This window comes from Panthera tigris, chromosome D3, assembly GCF_018350195.1.
Source record: "Panthera tigris isolate Pti1 chromosome D3, P.tigris_Pti1_mat1.1, whole genome shotgun sequence".
NCBI classification, from domain to species: Eukaryota; Metazoa; Chordata; class Mammalia; order Carnivora; family Felidae; genus Panthera; species Panthera tigris.
The window spans coordinates 35,327,253-35,334,153 of record NC_056671.1 but is presented as its reverse complement, the minus strand read 5'-3'; the positions used below and the strand labels follow the sequence as shown (position 1 = coordinate 35,334,153).

The 6,901-nt window shown below is 43.2% G+C and overlaps 1 pseudogene; it reads right to left on the bottom strand.

The window, feature by feature from the left end:
* Positions 1–407: 407 nt before the first annotated feature.
* On the bottom strand, positions 408–1,818 carry LOC102970909 (annotated as a pseudogene).
* Positions 1,819–6,901: the final 5,083 nt, after the last annotated feature.

The following is a 6,901-nucleotide window of genomic DNA, read 5'->3' as shown; positions in this document are numbered from 1 at the left end:
TCTGTCATGACCAGGGCTTGAGGAAGGGCTTCTCAATTCCCCCTGCCACACTTGGAGCAGCATGAGGGATGTAGCAGAGGCTAAAGACTGAGTGACCAGCCCCAGAGAGTCAATGGGGGACATTAACAAGCTTATCTCAAAGTTGGTGCCATTTGGGGCGCCTGGGTGGCTCAGTCGGTTAAGCGTCCAACTTCGGCTCAGGTCATGATCTCACAGTTGGTGGGTTCGAGCCCCGCATCGGGCTCTGTGCTGACAGCTCAGAGCCTGGAGCCTGCTTCAGATTCTGGGTCTCCCTCTCTCTCTGTTCCTCCCCTGCTCATGCTCTGTCTCTCTCTCTCCTTCAAACATAAATAAAAACATTTTTAAAAAATTAAAAAAAGAAAAGTTGGTGCCATTTGCTCTTGGGGAAGTGAAGTGGGACCCCAGTGAGGCCAGCAGCTATAAGGCAAACAACAGGCCTGGTTCTCAGTGGCAGTAATGATCAGCCTTGAAGGGGCCATCACGGGACAAGCCCCGGTACGGGGCCTGCTTATCAGTCAGCTTGGTCAGCTTCACATTCAGCTTACGCAGATGAGCTTCAGACACTGCTTCATTCCACTGCTTGGGCAGGAAGTGGACCCCAACAGGGTGCTTGTCTGGGTGGCTCCACAACTCTATCTGTGCCAGCACCTGGTTGGGGAGTGAGGTGCTCATCACAAAGCTGGGGTTGCCCATGGTGCAGCCCAGGTTGGCCAGCTGGCCCTCAGTCAATAGGATGTTACAGAGCCCATTTTTCAGTCCATTCTCAGTACACCTGGAGGTTGACATTTGCCTTCTCCACAGCATTTTCATCCAGCCACTTGACATCAATCTCTACGTCGAAGTGTCCAGTGTTACACACAATGGCATCGTCTTTCATCTGCTCAAAGTGCTGGCCGAGGATGATGTCAGTACAGCCCGTGGTGGTGACAAGTATGTTGCCTTCCTGATAGGCCTCCATGGCAGCCTGAGGGGCATTAATGGGGTCGATCCCTGTGATGATGATGCAGGCCCCGAAACCCTGCAGGGCCTGGGCACAATGTTTGCCCACATGGCCACAACCTGCTACCGCTGCCACCTCACCTGCAATCATCACATCTGTGGCCCACTTGATGCCATGTATAAGAGGCTCCTGGCAGCCACACGGGTTGTAAAACTTGCCCTTGGTGACAGAGTCATTGACGTTGATGGCAAGCACCTTCAGCTTCCCATTCGTTGTCATCCCATTGTGGTCTGTTCAGAAATGCAGGAGCTACGGGTACCTTGTGTGAATGAGGTTTGCGAGGTCACTTCCATCGTCCAGAATCATGTTGAGGGGCTCATCCTCGAAGTACGGGGTCTGCTCGGTGCCCCAGAGATACTCGTCATCCATGTCACCCTTCCAGCCGTACACTGGAATGCCAGCCTTGGCAGTGACAGCCGCTGCATGGTCCTGGGTAGAGAAGATGTTGCAGCTGGACCATCGCACCTCAGCACCCACGGCTACGAGGGTCTCAATGAGGACGGCAGTCTCCATGGTCATGTGTAGGCAGCCACCGATGCGGGTGCCCTTTAGCAGCTTGGAGGCTGAGTACATCTCCCTCGTGGGCATGAGGCCCAGCATCTCATTCTCTGCAACGTCCAGGGCCTTGTGTCCCCAGGAGGCCAGGCTGATACCGGCGACTTTGTAGGGCAGTTTGTCTGACATGCTGGCAGTGCTTCTGCACAGAGTGATGCACATCGGTGAAGGGGGCTGGCCCTAGGGCTACAGACTTGCACAGGGAGGGTGGCACTGGGCAGGCTAAAATAAAACTTTTCTTAAAGAACAGAAGAAAAGGAGGAGGAGGAGGAGGAGGAGAAAGAGAAAGGAGTAAGAGAAGAAGACTCCCTTACAAGACACTTACCCTCTTCTTTTTTATCAGGGTAAATAGAGATGTGGAGTCGCATAGACTCTAGAGACACTTTTTAAATTCTAAGCTTTCCACCTTGTTAGCTGCGTGGCCTTGGACGAGTTATTCAACAGCTCTGTAACTCCATTTCTCCAGCTGTAAGATGGGGATGATAGCATCTTGTTGTAGGGGTGCTATGAGTTAAAGGAGTCAATCCATGTAGACATTTAGCGGAGCCCCGGCCCTCAATACATGTTACAACTGAAGGAGTTGCTGAATGAATGATTTAAACAATAATTCCTATGGAATATGGAAATCAATTAAGTATTTGTTCCCAAAGGAACAGAACACTTGCACACGTATAGTTCTGTTATTTATTCTCTTTTACTGACCAAACAACAATAATGGTGGATATAAGTGTATGTTTTCTTAATAGGAAGGAAGAAGGCGTAGGTTAACTGACTACTAGTCAGGAGAGCTATTTCCGCGTATACTGATTGTTTCACCTTATTCTCACAACCGGCCTGCAAACTGGGTATTTTATCATCATTTTTCCTTAGGATGAAACTTGCCCAAAGTTGAGTAACTTATTCCCAATCACAGTGCCGAGCAAGGTCTGGATGTGAATTCAGGTCTGACTACCACACGCAATCTATCGACACAGATGTCCCCCAATCTTTTTTGTATGTAGCCAACTGACTTCATCAATGAATAGGATGAACTGAAATCATTCTTTTTGGAGGCATTCAGCTCCAGTAAGAGTTAAATTACTTACTGACTCTGCCAGACTGTATGGCTTCCTATTTAAGCAGGGTGTGGGTCTAGGTATACTACTCTAGATGATCAAATCTTTGGTCTAATTGTTAAGTGACATAACTTACAAGAAAGTAAAGTTATAAAAGAAAAAAAAATCACTTGGATTCAAAGGATAAATTGATGCCTAAGAAAAGATGGGATGGGGTTAATGGGGCAGTAATTTGGGGAAATATAATAACCAACAAATTGCCGAATTTTATTTTAGTCAGTATTCTCTTGGCACATACAGACATGAACTACCAGCCACCAGTCAAGTATCATGGAGGTTTTCTGGAGGCCGTGTTTTAAATGTTCAGAAATAGAAGCAACCAGAAAAGTGAATCAAGCAAATAAAAGAAAATGTCTTATATTCTTTTTGCCACGGAATTGCCCTTAGCAAATTATCAGTGTTATATTGAAGAGGCTCCAGATATATTTTACTTATTTGCTTATGTAACTTTTACTCACTATTTTCACTTTGTGATGAGTAAAGGAAAATATGGAAGAACAAGATGACCTTTCCATTTTGTCCTACCACAGAAAACAGGAAGAGTGAGCACTGCCATCTTTTGGTTACACAATATAATAATTGAAATCATCACACTTAACAGCCAGAAGAATGCTGTTAGTCATCGCGGAATGAACAGGAACACTTAGTTACCCAGCATGAGTCAGTTCTTTAGACTAGTTCCTCATAACATCTTTCTTCTGGAAAGTAATCACAAAGTTTCCAAAATCTAAATTTTCTTTTAACAGTAGACGCAGAGAGAACATGCTGGTGGGTTGTCTAGATTCCCTGGAAGACGGTGGACAGTGCTAATTATATATGATAGTTCTAAAGCATTCGGAGCGGACAAAGAGAAGTAGAGAACTGTTTTTGCGTAATCGTTAAGGCCAATCTCGCAACTGTCCCAGGGGCCAAGAACTTGAACAAAAGGTTGGACTTCTTAGATGAGAAAATGCCATGGCAGAGGCCACCAGATACCGCTGCCAGGTCATTGACCCCAAGCAAGAGAAAAGGTATAGGAAGTCTGGACAGGCACGGGCACATTCCAGAAACTTTTTTTAAGAGCTCCAGGAACTTTTTACGTTGTAAGGAAACACTGTGTTCCTACCTGAGGAAAGCTCTGAGGAGTTTACCAGAAGGTGCTATCTGAGGCCAGCCTCTCAGTTCGCTGCCTTGGCAACAGAGAATCCACAAGACACGACTGATGGCGTGACATATGTTTTACTAACAGCAGTCCTGGAGAAAAGACTTGGAGCAGACAAAGGGTGTATATTTTGAAGAGGAAACTTCCGAATTTGAAGAAAGAGAGGAATCTAAAAAGGAAATATAACCCCCTCATACCACGTATGGATCCAGGGAGGAAGATATCAAAATAAGTTTTTTAAAAGGTTCATCAGGGTGGGACACCTAAGTGGCTCAGGTCGTAATCTCATGGTTGATGGCTTCGAGCCACACACCGGGCTCTGCGCTGACTGCTCTGAGTCTGCTTCGAGTCCTCTGTCTTCCTTTCTCTCTCTGTCCCTTCCATGCATGTTCTCTCTCTCTCCCCCCCCCTCAAAAATAAATAAACATTAAAGAAAAAAAAGCCTCATCACGGTGCCAGAATATAGAATATAAAATCCAAACGAGGATTTTAGGACTATCTGGGGTAAAAAGGGAAATATGGAAATGTCATACCCGTTAAATGAAAGGAAGCGAACTGAATTTGACCTTTTTTTTAAGATAGCCTCAAGTCTATCCTGATATACTCTCCTTTTGCTGTAGAGACATATCACTTTTCCATGTATACTGACACATTTGTGGGAATAATTCACCTCTTCTTGTTAACAAAACAAAACAAAACATTTCCATAGGGTACCAGAGAACAGACTGGGTAGGGGAAGCTAGGTTTCCAGTCTAACGTCTCCACTAAGCACCCTGAAGTCACTTAGTCTCCTGAGCCTTACTTTCCTGAAGCTATAACATAAGTTTCTTCGATTCTATCATTGCTTCTCAAGCTGGGGTCTGCAGTTACAGATTACTTCCAAATTTCCCAAGGTTCTTTAGTTTAAGACATATCAGACTAGATCATTTCTAATGGACTTAGCTCTAAAATTCTAAGAGAAAAAAATTCTTTTCCTTCACTAAATTCCTCAGGACCTAAAGGGGGAAGAAAAGTCAACTTGTTTTTTTTTTTCCCCTCTGTGTTCCTTCTCCCTTTCTTACAGTTATTCTATTCTTCTGAGTTTCTAGAGCAGTGCCTTCCAAAAGAAATACATGTAACTTCAAATTTTATGGTGGTCACATCTTTAAAAGTAAAAAGAAACAGGTGATGTTAATGTTAATATTATAGTTTATCTAATCCATTATATCCAAAATATTATCACTTTGACATCTCAGCATTGTAAAACTTAATAATATGGTTCAGTCTTTTTTCACACTACGTCTTCAGAATCTGATGTGTATTTTACATTTATAACACATCTCAGTTCAAACTGGCCACATTGAGAGTGCTCAATAGTCACGTGTGGCTGATTTTGGAAGATCCTATGTTTATATTCTAGGAGTGGACAGCGTGTGAATAGAGCCCTCTTGATGGAAAGCTAATAATCCACTGTCCATGTTTTCTGAAAAATAGCCCTGTTGGCTTACCCAACCCCTGAACCTGGAGAAAGTCTAGAATTCACAGAAAAGGCTCAGCATCTGAAAGAACTCCTTTCTACCCAAAAACGCCCCAGTACAAATGCTTCCTTCCTCAAGGTCATCAGTCCATCCTTCCCAGAACACTTGAAATGCTATGTCTTTCCTTTCTTACCCTAGTGCTGCTTCTCCACAACAAAACTGAAAGTGTTTTTCTTAACAGACCGTTCCCCCGGGAAGCAAGTAATTATCTCTCTGTCTTTGGATTCAAGCAGATAGTGATTACCCACAAAATCCCTGCTGTAGACACAATAAGCATTTGTATTAGTGTTCCTCGTTTTTTTAAATGATGCGGAAACTTTCATTAATTCACCAATTCTATTGCAGGAGACCTGACTCAGAGACTGTTCGCAATTAATGCATTTTTTTTGTTATATGACATGATGGCAAAAGAGAATGGAAATGACTAGAATCTAATCTGGACATCAGTGATCTGGATTTCAGCATGAGACATAATGCCTGTCCTTTTATATGAAGACCTGGAATACTGAGTAAAGGAAGTAAACAAGAAATTTTGCAAATTGAGATGAAGTAGACTATTTTGCATGGGAGGAGATAAAGGTTTTTTGTTTTTTGTTTTTTTGTTTTTTTTTCCATTTAGCCAACACACTAAGTAAAACAAAAGTACCATATGTGTATAAAAGTCAGAGCTTCCTAGGACGCCTAGGTCGCTCAGTTGGTTAAGTGTCTGACTCTTGATTTTGGCTCAGGTCATGATCTCATGGTTCATGAGTTCAAGCCCTGTGTTGGGCTCCGTGCTGACAGTGCAGAGCCTGCTTGGGATTCTCTCTCTCTCTCTCTCTCTCTCTCTCTCTCTCTCTCTCTCTCTTTCTGCCCTTCTCCTACTCATGCACACATATCATTTCTCTCTCTCTCTCTCAAAATAAATAAATAAACATTAAAAAAAAGAAGTCAGAACTTCTTACCTCTTATCAAAGTGGTTTCTGACATCTCTAAATTCCATCACTTTCCCACATTCGCATCTATTTGGGTTGGCAGCATAGTTCAGAAGGATAAAGACAAGCAATGGATTCAAGCATTTCTTACTTTTTTAGGGCAAAAAAATGTGAGCTCATTAAAAAAAATGTTTATTTATGTATCCTTTGTCACAGGGTGCCATTCTAATCCTCTCCTTCAACCCTCTAAGCACAGATTTTGGCCAGCCAGAAGGGCTGGAGTGGCTAAAGGGGAATATAGGATAAACCACTGAGGAAATCACTGGTGGGAAAATGAATTTCACTATACCTCAGTCAAACCTACTGTACAATATCGATTCATCTGTGTGTTCTTTGTGTTGATGGCTCCAGACAAGCCCCATTATTATTTCCCTCCCCTTTCATCACTGATATCAACTCTCAAAAGATGACCCCCAGTAGAAGGAAGAGGGATTACATGGCACACAGTATAAAAGTTAGATTTGCAAAAGTCTACATAAAGTCAATACATTACTAAGTTAGTACTGTATATTTCTGAAAGGCTGGCACTTACTGAAATTATGCCTCCCTCTGCTACTCCTTTAGACAGTCAGTGACTC